General features: G+C 46.8%; 31 non-coding genes across 31 annotated transcripts; all 31 read right to left on the bottom strand.

Moving 5' to 3' along the window:
* Window positions 1-201: 201 nt before the first annotated feature.
* Window positions 202-273, bottom strand: trnah-gug (transfer RNA histidin (anticodon GUG)). Its single transcript has one exon. It is a non-coding gene; the product is annotated as a tRNA-His (tRNA).
* A 244-nt stretch (window positions 274-517) lies between these two features.
* On the bottom strand, window positions 518-590 carry trnak-uuu (transfer RNA lysine (anticodon UUU)). Its single transcript has one exon. It is a non-coding gene; the product is annotated as a tRNA-Lys (tRNA).
* A 691-nt stretch (window positions 591-1,281) lies between these two features.
* trnas-uga (transfer RNA serine (anticodon UGA)) lies at window positions 1,282-1,363 on the bottom strand. Its single transcript has one exon. It is a non-coding gene; the product is annotated as a tRNA-Ser (tRNA).
* A 91-nt stretch (window positions 1,364-1,454) lies between these two features.
* trnah-gug (transfer RNA histidin (anticodon GUG)) lies at window positions 1,455-1,526 on the bottom strand. Its single transcript has one exon. It is a non-coding gene; the product is annotated as a tRNA-His (tRNA).
* A 225-nt stretch (window positions 1,527-1,751) lies between these two features.
* Window positions 1,752-1,824, bottom strand: trnak-uuu (transfer RNA lysine (anticodon UUU)). The gene has a single exon. It is a non-coding gene; the product is annotated as a tRNA-Lys (tRNA).
* Window positions 1,825-2,793: 969 nt separating this feature from the next.
* On the bottom strand, window positions 2,794-2,865 carry trnah-gug (transfer RNA histidin (anticodon GUG)). Its single transcript has one exon. It is a non-coding gene; the product is annotated as a tRNA-His (tRNA).
* Window positions 2,866-3,109: 244 nt separating this feature from the next.
* trnak-uuu (transfer RNA lysine (anticodon UUU)) lies at window positions 3,110-3,182 on the bottom strand. Its single transcript has one exon. It is a non-coding gene; the product is annotated as a tRNA-Lys (tRNA).
* A 171-nt stretch (window positions 3,183-3,353) lies between these two features.
* On the bottom strand, window positions 3,354-3,435 carry trnal-aag (transfer RNA leucine (anticodon AAG)). The gene has a single exon. It is a non-coding gene; the product is annotated as a tRNA-Leu (tRNA).
* A 513-nt stretch (window positions 3,436-3,948) lies between these two features.
* trnas-uga (transfer RNA serine (anticodon UGA)) lies at window positions 3,949-4,030 on the bottom strand. Its single transcript has one exon. It is a non-coding gene; the product is annotated as a tRNA-Ser (tRNA).
* Window positions 4,031-4,121: 91 nt separating this feature from the next.
* Window positions 4,122-4,193, bottom strand: trnah-gug (transfer RNA histidin (anticodon GUG)). Its single transcript has one exon. It is a non-coding gene; the product is annotated as a tRNA-His (tRNA).
* Window positions 4,194-4,418: 225 nt separating this feature from the next.
* trnak-uuu (transfer RNA lysine (anticodon UUU)) lies at window positions 4,419-4,491 on the bottom strand. Its single transcript has one exon. It is a non-coding gene; the product is annotated as a tRNA-Lys (tRNA).
* Window positions 4,492-4,662: 171 nt separating this feature from the next.
* On the bottom strand, window positions 4,663-4,745 carry trnal-aag (transfer RNA leucine (anticodon AAG)). The gene has a single exon. It is a non-coding gene; the product is annotated as a tRNA-Leu (tRNA).
* Window positions 4,746-5,516: 771 nt separating this feature from the next.
* trnah-gug (transfer RNA histidin (anticodon GUG)) lies at window positions 5,517-5,588 on the bottom strand. The gene has a single exon. It is a non-coding gene; the product is annotated as a tRNA-His (tRNA).
* A 244-nt stretch (window positions 5,589-5,832) lies between these two features.
* trnak-uuu (transfer RNA lysine (anticodon UUU)) lies at window positions 5,833-5,905 on the bottom strand. The gene has a single exon. It is a non-coding gene; the product is annotated as a tRNA-Lys (tRNA).
* A 969-nt stretch (window positions 5,906-6,874) lies between these two features.
* trnah-gug (transfer RNA histidin (anticodon GUG)) lies at window positions 6,875-6,946 on the bottom strand. Its single transcript has one exon. It is a non-coding gene; the product is annotated as a tRNA-His (tRNA).
* Window positions 6,947-7,190: 244 nt separating this feature from the next.
* Window positions 7,191-7,263, bottom strand: trnak-uuu (transfer RNA lysine (anticodon UUU)). The gene has a single exon. It is a non-coding gene; the product is annotated as a tRNA-Lys (tRNA).
* Window positions 7,264-7,434: 171 nt separating this feature from the next.
* On the bottom strand, window positions 7,435-7,516 carry trnal-aag (transfer RNA leucine (anticodon AAG)). The gene has a single exon. It is a non-coding gene; the product is annotated as a tRNA-Leu (tRNA).
* A 513-nt stretch (window positions 7,517-8,029) lies between these two features.
* Window positions 8,030-8,111, bottom strand: trnas-uga (transfer RNA serine (anticodon UGA)). Its single transcript has one exon. It is a non-coding gene; the product is annotated as a tRNA-Ser (tRNA).
* A 91-nt stretch (window positions 8,112-8,202) lies between these two features.
* trnah-gug (transfer RNA histidin (anticodon GUG)) lies at window positions 8,203-8,274 on the bottom strand. Its single transcript has one exon. It is a non-coding gene; the product is annotated as a tRNA-His (tRNA).
* A 225-nt stretch (window positions 8,275-8,499) lies between these two features.
* On the bottom strand, window positions 8,500-8,572 carry trnak-uuu (transfer RNA lysine (anticodon UUU)). The gene has a single exon. It is a non-coding gene; the product is annotated as a tRNA-Lys (tRNA).
* A 171-nt stretch (window positions 8,573-8,743) lies between these two features.
* trnal-aag (transfer RNA leucine (anticodon AAG)) lies at window positions 8,744-8,826 on the bottom strand. The gene has a single exon. It is a non-coding gene; the product is annotated as a tRNA-Leu (tRNA).
* A 771-nt stretch (window positions 8,827-9,597) lies between these two features.
* trnah-gug (transfer RNA histidin (anticodon GUG)) lies at window positions 9,598-9,669 on the bottom strand. Its single transcript has one exon. It is a non-coding gene; the product is annotated as a tRNA-His (tRNA).
* Window positions 9,670-9,913: 244 nt separating this feature from the next.
* Window positions 9,914-9,986, bottom strand: trnak-uuu (transfer RNA lysine (anticodon UUU)). The gene has a single exon. It is a non-coding gene; the product is annotated as a tRNA-Lys (tRNA).
* Window positions 9,987-10,677: 691 nt separating this feature from the next.
* Window positions 10,678-10,759, bottom strand: trnas-uga (transfer RNA serine (anticodon UGA)). The gene has a single exon. It is a non-coding gene; the product is annotated as a tRNA-Ser (tRNA).
* A 91-nt stretch (window positions 10,760-10,850) lies between these two features.
* trnah-gug (transfer RNA histidin (anticodon GUG)) lies at window positions 10,851-10,922 on the bottom strand. Its single transcript has one exon. It is a non-coding gene; the product is annotated as a tRNA-His (tRNA).
* A 225-nt stretch (window positions 10,923-11,147) lies between these two features.
* On the bottom strand, window positions 11,148-11,220 carry trnak-uuu (transfer RNA lysine (anticodon UUU)). Its single transcript has one exon. It is a non-coding gene; the product is annotated as a tRNA-Lys (tRNA).
* Window positions 11,221-11,391: 171 nt separating this feature from the next.
* trnal-aag (transfer RNA leucine (anticodon AAG)) lies at window positions 11,392-11,473 on the bottom strand. Its single transcript has one exon. It is a non-coding gene; the product is annotated as a tRNA-Leu (tRNA).
* A 771-nt stretch (window positions 11,474-12,244) lies between these two features.
* trnah-gug (transfer RNA histidin (anticodon GUG)) lies at window positions 12,245-12,316 on the bottom strand. The gene has a single exon. It is a non-coding gene; the product is annotated as a tRNA-His (tRNA).
* A 244-nt stretch (window positions 12,317-12,560) lies between these two features.
* On the bottom strand, window positions 12,561-12,633 carry trnak-uuu (transfer RNA lysine (anticodon UUU)). The gene has a single exon. It is a non-coding gene; the product is annotated as a tRNA-Lys (tRNA).
* A 691-nt stretch (window positions 12,634-13,324) lies between these two features.
* On the bottom strand, window positions 13,325-13,406 carry trnas-uga (transfer RNA serine (anticodon UGA)). The gene has a single exon. It is a non-coding gene; the product is annotated as a tRNA-Ser (tRNA).
* A 91-nt stretch (window positions 13,407-13,497) lies between these two features.
* trnah-gug (transfer RNA histidin (anticodon GUG)) lies at window positions 13,498-13,569 on the bottom strand. The gene has a single exon. It is a non-coding gene; the product is annotated as a tRNA-His (tRNA).
* Window positions 13,570-15,138: the final 1,569 nt, after the last annotated feature.

The raw sequence follows: 15,138 nt of genomic DNA, 5'->3' as shown, positions 1-15,138 counted from the left end.
ACTCCTGTACCTGTCAATTTGTGTTATATCAACAACACGTTGATCTGTTGCAGAGTCGCTCTTAAAGAAAAACGTGGTAGTCTATAAAGGCTTGATCTTCTTCTCTCTCTCAAGCAGCTGTAGTCGGCAGGGTTTGAACCTGCGCGGGGAGACCCCAATGTCAAAAAGGGAAAGGCAGGACTTCAATAAGACGTGGTGCCCTGCCGTGACCCGGATTCGAACCGGGGTTGCTGCGACCACAACGCAGAGTACTAACCACTATACGATCACGGCTAGCCAACATGCCTCCGGCAAAGTTGCGCTACCAGGACTGAGTGACTAGATCTGCAGTGAGAAGATTGGCAGCTTTTGCTGAGGTCTCACGGAATTCCTTACGCATGTGCTCGATGAAATCCCTGCTCAAGGCCAATCTGCAGACCTACAACGCACGAGCAAACTGTTTATTTAATTTTTATCAACAGAGGGAGGGCCCATAAGAGCTCACAAGGTAAAGCTGACTAACAGAGTGGAAACACATCGCCCGAACAGGGACTTGAACCCTGGACCCTCAGATTAAAAGTCTGATGCTCTACCGACTGAGCTATCCGGGCTCTTGAGTTGTAACGACTTGTTCTAAGTGTAGGCTCTCGGGTTGGGGCTTGTTGAGTACAACAGGTGAGTGCAGGTTCATCCCTCATCAAACACACCCTAACCAGCTAATATGGCTCTGGAGGTAAGACGAAAACTAGACTCACAACGATCCAAGCGGAGCCTTAATCCAGCGCCTTAGACCGCTCGGCCACGCTACCTCAAAAAGGCACCTTGTGCCGCCGGTTTCCTCCATGGCGTTTTACAGTAGGCCCGCTGTGACATTTCGCAGACAATCAAGAGCTTACAGGGTTCTGTCGGCCTAGGGTTCAGTGCACCTTTCTGATGCAGGGGTGTTCAGTCCTATATCTGGAGACGATGCCATCTGTTGATGTTTACTCGTTGTTGTATACCTAGTTGCATCGACAACCCATCGAGCACTCCTGTACCAGTCAATTTGTGTTATATCAACAACTCGTGCCATCTGTTGCAGAGTCGCTCTTAAACATTTGTAAAATCACATAAAGGCTATAAAGTATGTACACAGTGTTTTACTACATTGTTATATACCTAGTTGCATCGACGACCCATCGAGCACTCCTGTACCTGTCAATTTGTGTTATATCAACAACACGTTGATCTGTTGCAGAGTCGCTCTTAAAGAAAAACGTGGTAGTCTATAAAGGCTTGATCTTCTTCTCTCTCTCAAGCAGCCGTAGTCGGCAGGGTTTGAACCTGCGCGGGGAGACCCCAATGGATTTCAAGTCCATCGCCTTAACCACTCGGCCACGACTACAACAGGTTCCAGGGCCTCTGGGTTTAGGTCGTGCTGCAAAGAGGACGATGTCAAAAAGGGAAAGGCAGGACTTCAATAAGACGTGGTGCCCTGCCGTGACCCGGATTCGAACCGGGGTTGCTGCAACCACAACGCAGAGTACTAACCACTATACGATCACGGCTAGCCAACATGCCTCCGGCAAAGTTGCGCTACCAGGACTGAGTGACTAGATCTGCAGTGAGAAGATTGGCAGCTTTTGCTGAGGTCTCACGGAATTCCTTACCCTGCTCAAGGCCAATCTGCAGACCTACAACGCACGAGCAAACTGTTTATTTAATTTTTATCAACAGAGGGAGGGCCCATAAGAGCTCACAAGGTAAAGCTGACTAACAGAGTGGAAACACATCGCCCGAACAGGGACTTGAACCCTGGACCCTCAGATTAAAAGTCTGATGCTCTACCGACTGAGCTATCCGGGCTCTTGAGTTGTAACGACTTGTTCTAAGTGTAGGCTCTCGGGTTGGGGCTTGTTGAGTACAACAGGTGAGTGCAGGTTCATCCCTCATCAAACACACCCTAACCAGCTAATGTGGCTCTGGAGGTAAGACGAAAACTAGACTCACAACGATCCAAGCGGAGCCTTAATCCAGCGCCTTAGACCGCTCGGCCACGCTACCTCAAAAAGGCACCTTGTGCCGCCGGTTTCCTCCATGGCGTTTTACAGTAGGCCCGCTGTGACATTTCGCAGACAATCAAGAGCTTACAGGGTTCTGTCGGCCTAGGGTTCAGTGCACCTTTCTGATGCAGGGGTGTTCAGTCCTATATCTGGAGACGATGCCATCTGTTGATTGCAGTTCATCAAGTACCCTTGAACCGGGTAACGGGCTCTGGGAGCTGAAAGTCAGACGTGTTTTAAACACTGCCCTGACAGCTCATCTTTGGTCTTTTATCTGGCTGTGCTTTCCTTAAAGGTCCATGCAAAGAAAACATTTATAAAATCACATTAAAGGCTATAAAGTATGTACACATTGTTTTACATTAAATGTTTACTCGTTGTTGTATACCTAGTTGCATCGACAACCCATCGAGCACTCCTGTACCAGTCAATTTGTGTTATATCAACAACTCGTGCCATCTGCTATAGAGTCGCTCTTAAACATTTGTAAAATCACATAAAGGCTATAAAGTATGTACACAGTGTTTTACTACATTGTTATATACCTAGTTGCATCGACGACCCATCGAGCACTCCTGTACCTGTCAATTTGTGTTATATCAACAACACGTTGATCTGTTGCAGAGTCGCTCTTAAAGAAAAACGTGGTAGTCTATAAAGGCTTGATCTTCTTCTCTCTCTCAAGCAGCCGTAGTCTGCAGGGTTTGAACCTGCGCGGGGAGACCCCAATGTCAAAAAGGGAAAGGCAGGACTTCAATAAGACGTGGTGCCCTGCCGTGACCCGGATTCGAACCGGGGTTGCTGCGACCACAACGCAGAGTACTAACCACTATACGATCACGGCTAGCCAACATGCCTCCGGCAAAGTTGCGCTACCAGGACTGAGTGACTAGATCTGCAGTGAGAAGATTGGCAGCTTTTGCTGAGGTCTCACGGAATTCCTTACGCATGTGCTCGATGAAATCCCTGCTCAAGGCCAATCTGCAGACCTACAACGCACGAGCAAACTGTTTATTTAATTTTTATCAACAGAGGGAGGGCCCATAAGAGCTCACAAGGTAAAGCTGACTAACAGAGTGGAAACACATCGCCCGAACAGGGACTTGAACCCTGGACCCTCAGATTAAAAGTCTGATGCTCTACCGACTGAGCTATCCGGGCTCTTGAGTTGTAACGACTTGTTCTAAGTGTAGGCTCTCGGGTTGGGGCTTGTTGAGTACAACAGGTGAGTGCAGGTTCATCCCTCATCAAACACACCCTAACCAGCTAATGTGGCTCTGGAGGTAAGACGAAAACTAGACTCACAACGATCCAAGCGGAGCAAAGACCCACTGGCAGCGGTGGGATTTGAACCCACGCCTCCAAAGAGACTGGAGCCTTAATCCAGCGCCTTAGACCGCTCGGCCACGCTACCTCAAAAAGGCACCTTGTGCCGCCGGTTTCCTCCATGGTGTTTTACAGTAGGCCCGCTGTGACATTTCGCAGACAATCAAGAGCTTACAGGGTTCTGTCGGCCTAGGGTTCAGTGCACCTTTCTGATGCAGGGGTGTTCAGTCCTATATCTGGAGACGATGCCATCTGTTGATTGCAGTTCATCAAGTACCCTTGAACCGGGTAACGGGCTCTGGGAGCTGAAAGTCAGACGTGTTTTAAACACTGCCCTGACAGCTCATCTTTGGTCTTTTATTTGGCCGTGCTTTCCTTAAAGGTCCATGCAAATCACATTAAAGGCTATAAAGTATGTAGACATTGTTTTACATTAAATGTTTACTTGTTGTTGTATACCTAGTTGCATCGACAACCCATCGAGCACTCCTGTACCAGTCAATTTGTGTTATATCAACAACTCGTGCCATCTGTTGCAGAGTCGCTCTTAAACATTTGTAAAATCACATAAAGGCTATAAAGTATGTACACATTGTTTTACTACATTTGGCAGGGTTTGAACCTGCGCGGGGAGACCCCAATGGATTTCAAGTCCATCGCCTTAACCACTCGGCCACGACTACAACAGGTTCCATGGCCTCTGGGTTTAGGTCGTGCTGCAAAGAGGACGATGTCAAAAAGGGAAAGGCAGGACTTCAATAAGACGTGGTGCCCTGCCGTGACCCGGATTCGAACCAGGGTTGCTGCGACCACAACGCAGAGTACTAACCACTATACTATCACGGCTAGCCAACATGCCTCCGGCAAAGTTGCGCTACCAGGACTGAGTGACTAGATCTGCAGTGAGAAGATTGGCAGCTTTTGCTGTGGTCTCACGGAATTCCTTACCCTGCTCAAGGCCAATCTGCAGACCTACAACGCACGAGCAAACTGTTTATTTAATTTTTATCAACAGAGGGAGGGCCCATAAGAGCTCACAAGGTAAAGCTGACTAACAGAGTGGAAACACATCGCCCGAACAGGGACTTGAACCCTGGACCCTCAGATTAAAAGTCTGATGCTCTACCGACGGAGCTATCCGGGCTCTTGAGTTGTAACGACGTGTTCTAAGTGTAGGCTCTCGGGTTGGGGCTTGTTGAGTACAACAGGTGAGTGCAGGTTCATCCCTCATCAAACACACCCTAACCAGCTAATGTGGCTCTGGAGGTAAGACGAAAACTAGACTCACAACGATCCAAGCGGAGCAAAGACCCACTGGCAGCGGTGGGATTTGAGCCCCACGCCTCCAAAGAGACTGGAGCCTTAATCCAGCGCCTTAGACCGCTCGGCCACGCTACCTCAAAAAGGCACCTTGTGCCGCCGGTTTCCTCCATGGCGTTTTACAGTAGGCCCGCTGTGACATTTCGCAGACAATCAAGAGCTTACAGGGTTCTGTCGGCCTAGGGTTCAGTGCACCTTTCTGATGCAGGGGTGTTCAGTCCTATATCTGGAGACGATGCCATCTGTTGATTGCAGTTCATCAAGTACCCTTGAACCGGGTAACGGGCTCTGGGAGCTGAAAGTCAGACGTGTTTTAAACACTGCCCTGACAGCTCATCTTTGGTCTTTTATCTGGCTGTGCTTTCCTTAAAGGTCCATGCAAAGAAAACATTTATAAAATCACATTAAAGGCTATAAAGTATGTACACATTGTTTTACATTAAATGTTTACTCGTTGTTGTATACCTAGTTGCATCGACAACCCATCGAGCACTCCTGTACCAGTCAATTTGTGTTATATCAACAACTCGTGCCATCTGCTGCAGAGTCGCTCTTAAACATTTGTAAAATCACATAAAGGCTATAAAGTATGTACACAGTGTTTTACTACATTGTTATATACCTAGTTGCATCGACGACCCATCGAGCACTCCTGTACCTGTCAATTTGTGTTATATCAACAACACGTTGATCTGTTGCAGAGTCGCTCTTAAAGAAAAACGTGGTAGTCTATAAAGGCTTGATCTTCTTCTCTCTCTCAAGCAGCTGTAGTCGGCAGGGTTTGAACCTGCGCGGGGAGACCCCAATGTCAAAAAGGGAAAGGCAGGACTTCAATAAGACGTGGTGCCCTGCCGTGACCCGGATTCGAACCGGGGTTGCTGCGACCACAACGCAGAGTACTAACCACTATACGATCACGGCTAGCCAACATGCCTCCGGCAAAGTTGCGCTACCAGGACTGAGTGACTAGATCTGCAGTGAGAAGATTGGCAGCTTTTGCTGAGGTCTCACGGAATTCCTTACGCATGTGCTCGATGAAATCCCTGCTCAAGGCCAATCTGCAGACCTACAACGCACGAGCAAACTGTTTATTTAATTTTTATCAACAGAGGGAGGGCCCATAAGAGCTCACAAGGTAAAGCTGACTAACAGAGTGGAAACACATCGCCCGAACAGGGACTTGAACCCTGGACCCTCAGATTAAAAGTCTGATGCTCTACCGACTGAGCTATCCGGGCTCTTGAGTTGTAACGACTTGTTCTAAGTGTAGGCTCTCGGGTTGGGGCTTGTTGAGTACAACAGGTGAGTGCAGGTTCATCCCTCATCAAACACACCCTAACCAGCTAATATGGCTCTGGAGGTAAGACGAAAACTAGACTCACAACGATCCAAGCGGAGCCTTAATCCAGCGCCTTAGACCGCTCGGCCACGCTACCTCAAAAAGGCACCTTGTGCCGCCGGTTTCCTCCATGGCGTTTTACAGTAGGCCCGCTGTGACATTTCGCAGACAATCAAGAGCTTACAGGGTTCTGTCGGCCTAGGGTTCAGTGCACCTTTCTGATGCAGGGGTGTTCAGTCCTATATCTGGAGACGATGCCATCTGTTGATTGCAGTTCATCAAGTACCCTTGAACCGGGTAACGGGCTCTGGGAGCTGAAAGTCAGACGTGTTTTAAACACTGCCCTGACAGCTCATCTTTGGTCTTTTATCTGGCTGTGCTTTCCTTAAAGGTCCATGCAAAGAAAACATTTATAAAATCACATTAAAGGCTATAAAGTATGTACACATTGTTTTACATTAAATGTTTACTCGTTGTTGTATACCTAGTTGCATCGACAACCCATCGAGCACTCCTGTACCAGTCAATTTGTGTTATATCAACAACTCGTGCCATCTGCTATAGAGTCGCTCTTAAACATTTGTAAAATCACATAAAGGCTATAAAGTATGTACACAGTGTTTTACTACATTGTTATATACCTAGTTGCATCGACGACCCATCGAGCACTCCTGTACCTGTCAATTTGTGTTATATCAACAACACGTTGATCTGTTGCAGAGTCGCTCTTAAAGAAAAACGTGGTAGTCTATAAAGGCTTGATCTTCTTCTCTCTCTCAAGCAGCCGTAGTCTGCAGGGTTTGAACCTGCGCGGGGAGACCCCAATGTCAAAAAGGGAAAGGCAGGACTTCAATAAGACGTGGTGCCCTGCCGTGACCCGGATTCGAACCGGGGTTGCTGCGACCACAACGCAGAGTACTAACCACTATACGATCACGGCTAGCCAACATGCCTCCGGCAAAGTTGCGCTACCAGGACTGAGTGACTAGATCTGCAGTGAGAAGATTGGCAGCTTTTGCTGAGGTCTCACGGAATTCCTTACGCATGTGCTCGATGAAATCCCTGCTCAAGGCCAATCTGCAGACCTACAACGCACGAGCAAACTGTTTATTTAATTTTTATCAACAGAGGGAGGGCCCATAAGAGCTCACAAGGTAAAGCTGACTAACAGAGTGGAAACACATCGCCCGAACAGGGACTTGAACCCTGGACCCTCAGATTAAAAGTCTGATGCTCTACCGACTGAGCTATCCGGGCTCTTGAGTTGTAACGACTTGTTCTAAGTGTAGGCTCTCGGGTTGGGGCTTGTTGAGTACAACAGGTGAGTGCAGGTTCATCCCTCATCAAACACACCCTAACCAGCTAATGTGGCTCTGGAGGTAAGACGAAAACTAGACTCACAACGATCCAAGCGGAGCAAAGACCCACTGGCAGCGGTGGGATTTGAACCCACGCCTCCAAAGAGACTGGAGCCTTAATCCAGCGCCTTAGACCGCTCGGCCACGCTACCTCAAAAAGGCACCTTGTGCCGCCGGTTTCCTCCATGGTGTTTTACAGTAGGCCCGCTGTGACATTTCGCAGACAATCAAGAGCTTACAGGGTTCTGTCGGCCTAGGGTTCAGTGCACCTTTCTGATGCAGGGGTGTTCAGTCCTATATCTGGAGACGATGCCATCTGTTGATTGCAGTTCATCAAGTACCCTTGAACCGGGTAACGGGCTCTGGGAGCTGAAAGTCAGACGTGTTTTAAACACTGCCCTGACAGCTCATCTTTGGTCTTTTATTTGGCCGTGCTTTCCTTAAAGGTCCATGCAAATCACATTAAAGGCTATAAAGTATGTAGACATTGTTTTACATTAAATGTTTACTTGTTGTTGTATACCTAGTTGCATCGACAACCCATCGAGCACTCCTGTACCAGTCAATTTGTGTTATATCAACAACTCGTGCCATCTGTTGCAGAGTCGCTCTTAAACATTTGTAAAATCACATAAAGGCTATAAAGTATGTACACATTGTTTTACTACATTTGGCAGGGTTTGAACCTGCGCGGGGAGACCCCAATGGATTTCAAGTCCATCGCCTTAACCACTCGGCCACGACTACAACAGGTTCCATGGCCTCTGGGTTTAGGTCGTGCTGCAAAGAGGACGATGTCAAAAAGGGAAAGGCAGGACTTCAATAAGACGTGGTGCCCTGCCGTGACCCGGATTCGAACCAGGGTTGCTGCGACCACAACGCAGAGTACTAACCACTATACTATCACGGCTAGCCAACATGCCTCCGGCAAAGTTGCGCTACCAGGACTGAGTGACTAGATCTGCAGTGAGAAGATTGGCAGCTTTTGCTGTGGTCTCACGGAATTCCTTACCCTGCTCAAGGCCAATCTGCAGACCTACAACGCACGAGCAAACTGTTTATTTAATTTTTATCAACAGAGGGAGGGCCCATAAGAGCTCACAAGGTAAAGCTGACTAACAGAGTGGAAACACATCGCCCGAACAGGGACTTGAACCCTGGACCCTCAGATTAAAAGTCTGATGCTCTACCGACGGAGCTATCCGGGCTCTTGAGTTGTAACGACGTGTTCTAAGTGTAGGCTCTCGGGTTGGGGCTTGTTGAGTACAACAGGTGAGTGCAGGTTCATCCCTCATCAAACACACCCTAACCAGCTAATGTGGCTCTGGAGGTAAGACGAAAACTAGACTCACAACGATCCAAGCGGAGCAAAGACCCACTGGCAGCGGTGGGATTTGAGCCCCACGCCTCCAAAGAGACTGGAGCCTTAATCCAGCGCCTTAGACCGCTCGGCCACGCTACCTCAAAAAGGCACCTTGTGCCGCCGGTTTCCTCCATGGCGTTTTACAGTAGGCCCGCTGTGACATTTCGCAGACAATCAAGAGCTTACAGGGTTCTGTCGGCCTAGGGTTCAGTGCACCTTTCTGATGCAGGGGTGTTCAGTCCTATATCTGGAGACGATGCCATCTGTTGATTGCAGTTCATCAAGTACCCTTGAACCGGGTAACGGGCTCTGGGAGCTGAAAGTCAGACGTGTTTTAAACACTGCCCTGACAGCTCATCTTTGGTCTTTTATCTGGCTGTGCTTTCCTTAAAGGTCCATGCAAAGAAAACATTTATAAAATCACATTAAAGGCTATAAAGTATGTACACATTGTTTTACATTAAATGTTTACTCGTTGTTGTATACCTAGTTGCATCGACAACCCATCGAGCACTCCTGTACCAGTCAATTTGTGTTATATCAACAACTCGTGCCATCTGCTGCAGAGTCGCTCTTAAACATTTGTAAAATCACATAAAGGCTATAAAGTATGTACACAGTGTTTTACTACATTGTTATATACCTAGTTGCATCGACAACCCATCGAGCACTCCTGTACCTGTCAATTTGTGTTATATCAACAACACGTTGATCTGTTGCAGAGTCGCTCTTAAAGAAAAACGTGGTAGTCTATAAAGGCTTGATCTTCTTCTCTCTCTCAAGCAGCTGTAGTCGGCAGGGTTTGAACCTGCGCGGGGAGACCCCAATGTCAAAAAGGGAAAGGCAGGACTTCAATAAGACGTGGTGCCCTGCCGTGACCCGGATTCGAACCGGGGTTGCTGCGACCACAACGCAGAGTACTAACCACTATACGATCACGGCTAGCCAACATGCCTCCGGCAAAGTTGCGCTACCAGGACTGAGTGACTAGATCTGCAGTGAGAAGATTGGCAGCTTTTGCTGAGGTCTCACGGAATTCCTTACGCATGTGCTCGATGAAATCCCTGCTCAAGGCCAATCTGCAGACCTACAACGCACGAGCAAACTGTTTATTTAATTTTTATCAACAGAGGGAGGGCCCATAAGAGCTCACAAGGTAAAGCTGACTAACAGAGTGGAAACACATCGCCCGAACAGGGACTTGAACCCTGGACCCTCAGATTAAAAGTCTGATGCTCTACCGACTGAGCTATCCGGGCTCTTGAGTTGTAACGACTTGTTCTAAGTGTAGGCTCTCGGGTTGGGGCTTGTTGAGTACAACAGGTGAGTGCAGGTTCATCCCTCATCAAACACACCCTAACCAGCTAATATGGCTCTGGAGGTAAGACGAAAACTAGACTCACAACGATCCAAGCGGAGCCTTAATCCAGCGCCTTAGACCGCTCGGCCACGCTACCTCAAAAAGGCACCTTGTGCCGCCGGTTTCCTCCATGGCGTTTTACAGTAGGCCCGCTGTGACATTTCGCAGACAATCAAGAGCTTACAGGGTTCTGTCGGCCTAGGGTTCAGTGCACCTTTCTGATGCAGGGGTGTTCAGTCCTATATCTGGAGACGATGCCATCTGTTGATGTTTACTCGTTGTTGTATACCTAGTTGCATCGACAACCCATCGAGCACTCCTGTACCAGTCAATTTGTGTTATATCAACAACTCGTGCCATCTGTTGCAGAGTCGCTCTTAAACATTTGTAAAATCACATAAAGGCTATAAAGTATGTACACATTGTTTTACTACATTGTTATATACCTAGTTGCATCGACGACCCATCGAGCACTCCTGTACCTGTCAATTTGTGTTATATCAACAACACGTTGATCTGTTGCAGAGTCGCTCTTAAAGAAAAACGTGGTAGTCTATAAAGGCTTGATCTTCTTCTCTCTCTCAAGCAGCCGTAGTCGGCAGGGTTTGAACCTGCGCGGGGAGACCCCAATGGATTTCAAGTCCATCGCCTTAACCACTCGGCCACGACTACAACAGGTTCCAGGGCCTCTGGGTTTAGGTCGTGCTGCAAAGAGGACGTTGTCAAAAAGGGAAAGGCAGGACTTCAATAAGACGTGGTGCCCTGCCGTGACCCGGATTCGAACCGGGGTTGCTGCAACCACAACGCAGAGTACTAACCACTATACGATCACGGCTAGCCAACATGCCTCCGGCAAAGTTGCGCTACCAGGACTGAGTGACTAGATCTGCAGTGAGAAGATTGGCAGCTTTTGCTGAGGTCTCACGGAATTCCTTACCCTGCTCAAGGCCAATCTGCAGACCTACAACGCACGAGCAAACTGTTTATTTAATTTTTATCAACAGAGGGAGGGCCCATAAGAGCTCACAAGGTAAAGCTGACTAACAGAGTGGAAACACATCGCCCGAACAGGGACTTGAACCCTGGACCCTCAGATTAAAAGTCTGATGCTCTACCGACGGAGCTATCCGGGCTCTTGAGTTGTAACGACGTGTTCTAAGTGTAGGCTCTCGGGTTGGGGCTTGTTGAGTACAACAGGTGAGTGCAGGTTCATCCCTCATCAAACACACCCTAACCAGCTAATGTGGCTCTGGAGGTAAGACGAAAACTAGACTCACAACGATCCAAGCGGAGCAAAGACCCACTGGCAGCGGTGGGATTTGAGCCCACGCCTCCAAAGAGACTGGAGCCTTAATCCAGCGCCTTAGACCGCTCGGCCACGCTACCTCAAAAAGGCACCTTGTGCCGCCGGTTTCCTCCATGGCGTTTTACAGTAGGCCCGCTGTGACATTTCGCAGACAATCAAGAGCTTACAGGGTTCTGTCGGCCTAGGGTTCAGTGCACCTTTCTGATGCAGGGGTGTTCAGTCCTATATCTGGAGACGATGCCATCTGTTGATTGCAGTTCATCAAGTACCCTTGAACCGGGTAACGGGCTCTGGGAGCTGAAAGTCAGACGTGTTTTAAACACTGCCCTGACAGCTCATCTTTGGTCTTTTATCTGGCTGTGCTTTCCTTAAAGGTCCATGCAAAGAAAACATTTATAAAATCACATTAAAGGCTATAAAGTATGTACACATTGTTTTACATTAAATGTTTACTCGTTGTTGTATACCTAGTTGCATCGACAACCCATCGAGCACTCCTGTACCAGTCAATTTGTGTTATATCAACAACTCGTGCCATCTGCTGCAGAGTCGCTCTTAAACATTTGTAAAATCACATAAAGGCTATAAAGTATGTACACAGTGTTTTACTACATTGTTATATACCTAGTTGCATCGACGACCCATCGAGCACTCCTGTACCTGTCAATTTGTGTTATATCAACAACACGTTGATCTGTTGCAGAGTCGCTCTTAAAGAAAAACGTGGTAGTCTATAAAGGCTTGATCTTCTTCTCTCTCTCAAGCAGCTGTAGTCGGCAGGGTTTGAACCTGCGCGGGGAGACCCCAATGTCAAAAAGGGAAAGGCAGGACTTCAATAAGACGTGGTGCCCTGCCGTGACCCGGATTCGAACCGGGGTTGCTGCGACCACAACGCAGAGTACTAACCACTATACGATCACGGCTAGCCAACATGCCTCCGGCAAAGTTGCGCTACCAGAACTGAGTGACTAGATCTGCAGTGAGAAGATTGGCAGCTTTTGCTGAGGTCTCACGGAATTCCTTACGCATGTGCTCGATGAAATCCCTGCTCAAGGCCAATCTGCAGACCTACAACGCACGAGCAAACTGTTTATTTAATTTTTATCAACAGAGGGAGGGCCCATAAGAGCTCACAAGGTAAAGCTGACTAACAGAGTGGAAACACATCGCCCGAACAGGGACTTGAACCCTGGACCCTCAGATTAAAAGTCTGATGCTCTACCGACTGAGCTATCCGGGCTCTTGAGTTGTAACGACTTGTTCTAAGTGTAGGCTCTCGGGTTGGGGCTTGTTGAGTACAACAGGTGAGTGCAGGTTCATCCCTCATCAAACACACCCTAACCAGCTAATATGGCTCTGGAGGTAAGACGAAAACTAGACTCACAACGATCCAAGCGGAGCCTTAATCCAGCGCCTTAGACCGCTCGGCCACGCTACCTCAAAAAGGCACCTTGTGCCGCCGGTTTCCTCCATGGCGTTTTACAGTAGGCCCGCTGTGACATTTCGCAGACAATCAAGAGCTTACAGGGTTCTGTCGGCCTAGGGTTCAGTGCACCTTTCTGATGCAGGGGTGTTCAGTCCTATATCTGGAGACGATGCCATCTGTTGATGTTTACTCGTTGTTGTATACCTAGTTGCATCGACAACCCATCGAGCACTCCTGTACCAGTCAATTTGTGTTATATCAACAACTCGTGCCATCTGTTGCAGAGTCGCTCTTAAACATTTGTAAAATCACATAAAGGCTATAAAGTATGTACACATTGTTTTACTACATTGTTATATACCTAGTTGCATCGACGACCCATCGAGCACTCCTGTACCTGTCAATTTGTGTTATATCAACAACACGTTGATCTGTTGCAGAGTCGCTCTTAAAGAAAAACGTGGTAGTCTATAAAGGCTTGATCTTCTTCTCTCTCTCAAGCAGCCGTAGTCGGCAGGGTTTGAACCTGCGCGGGGAGACCCCAATGGATTTCAAGTCCATCGCCTTAACCACTCGGCCACGACTACAACAGGTTACAGGGCCTCTGGGTTTAGGTCGTGCTGCAAAGAGGACGATGTCAAAAAGGGAAAGGCAGGACTTCAATAAGACGTGGTGCCCTGCCGTGACCCGGATTCGAACCGGGGTTGCTGCGACCACAACGCAGAGTACTAACCACTATACGATCACGGCTAGCCAACATGCTGAAATCATTCTGATTTCATCATTCTGAAAACATCTGAAAATCGGGTGTTTTCCAACATCTAGTTATAGTGAAACTTCTCAGAGGTGTTTCCTTTCGAAACCAACCTAAAATTCCTGCTATCTCTTATTTTTTGTTATCCAATTGTTCTTGTCTGCCAACATTATTTCTAGGCAACAAGTTTTGTATCTTATGGTGGAATTTTAACCTTTACTCAGTTTTTTTTTAAATAACTTGCTCTATAAAATATTGCTGGATTTTGTATTGCTGAAATATGTTGTGCTATACTTGATGAAAATCATTATAATATTTTTATGAAAACAATCATTGCATAAGTATGTTGATTCTATCATTATTTGTATATACTCCTCTGGGTTAGTGTGATTTCAGAGTATTCTACTTACACAACTATGTTACAAACATTCCTATGAATACTTCTTCATAACCGGGGTGAATATAAGAGCCCCATATTATACATAATATGATCAAAATTATACTCAATATATTCCCCCCTTTGGGGCTCCATAAGAGTCCCACATCTGATTAAGACTAACATAAGAGGAATATCTACTTCAAAGTGAATATATCAGCGTGAACAAAATGAATCAATATCAATGATAATACTCATTATTTTATGTGTATGCGTATAATCTATAAAATATAAAAATCCATCTGACCTGACTAGGTTGTCTCGTAACACCGACAACTCCTGTTTGTAACCAATTACTTTATAAAAATGGCTTCTACATTAGATTGCAAATAGTTGATCGTCACTGACCGAGTACACCACCATCTGATGGTGAGGAGCAGATCTAGTAATCATCTTAACTGCCTGCATTATGCAAGGCCAAAAACACAGTAATATCAGAATTGGAGCCAAAATGCAGATTATCAACATCAATATTTTATGCAAATTAGGAAATTTGTTGTCAATCCAGTTCCATATTGAATTATCAGAATCAACTGTCCTGTAGGAAGTTGAATAATCCTCTTCTCACACGCCGTTGACTGTCCATTGATCGATGAGGCAAGATAATAGCTCTTCCATGTAGCTGGACTAAAGCAAACAGTCCTGTCCAGTTCTTTGGTAATGATAAATATAATTGATGGCCACACAGCCAGTAGTATCCCTCAACGACTCCCGTTCCCTCGTGATCAGGAACATGCACAGTTGAGCACGATGGGCATTTTACTCGTCTTCTTTCGGAAATAAGAATGTACTGGTAGGTAACAACTGGCTGTGGTACTTCATGAGTAATGCTGACAGTCGTAGATGGAGGATTTAGGTAGTCTGCATAACAAAGACAGGCTATACAACTTCAATCATTTAAGGGTTTATAAATTAATGTACATTTTCACTCTGGTGTTGTTCCCAAAAAATGATGTCCTGACTTTCTTTCATAATAGACAAGATTGCTAGGTACATGTTTAACAGTTGCTATCTGAGGAAGAGTGTGTGGAATCCAAGTATCATGCATAATAGTCATAATAAAATAAGTCATGTATAAAAATGTAAAGGAGACATAGACAGGTAAGCAGGGTACTGTTACTTTAAATGT

This window comes from Triplophysa dalaica, unplaced genomic scaffold (assembly GCF_015846415.1).
Source record: "Triplophysa dalaica isolate WHDGS20190420 unplaced genomic scaffold, ASM1584641v1 Contig2, whole genome shotgun sequence".
Lineage (NCBI taxonomy): Eukaryota > Metazoa > Chordata > Actinopteri > Cypriniformes > Nemacheilidae > Triplophysa > Triplophysa dalaica.
The sequence above is the reverse complement of the archived record's forward strand: the minus strand, read 5'-3'. Positions and strand labels throughout refer to the sequence as shown.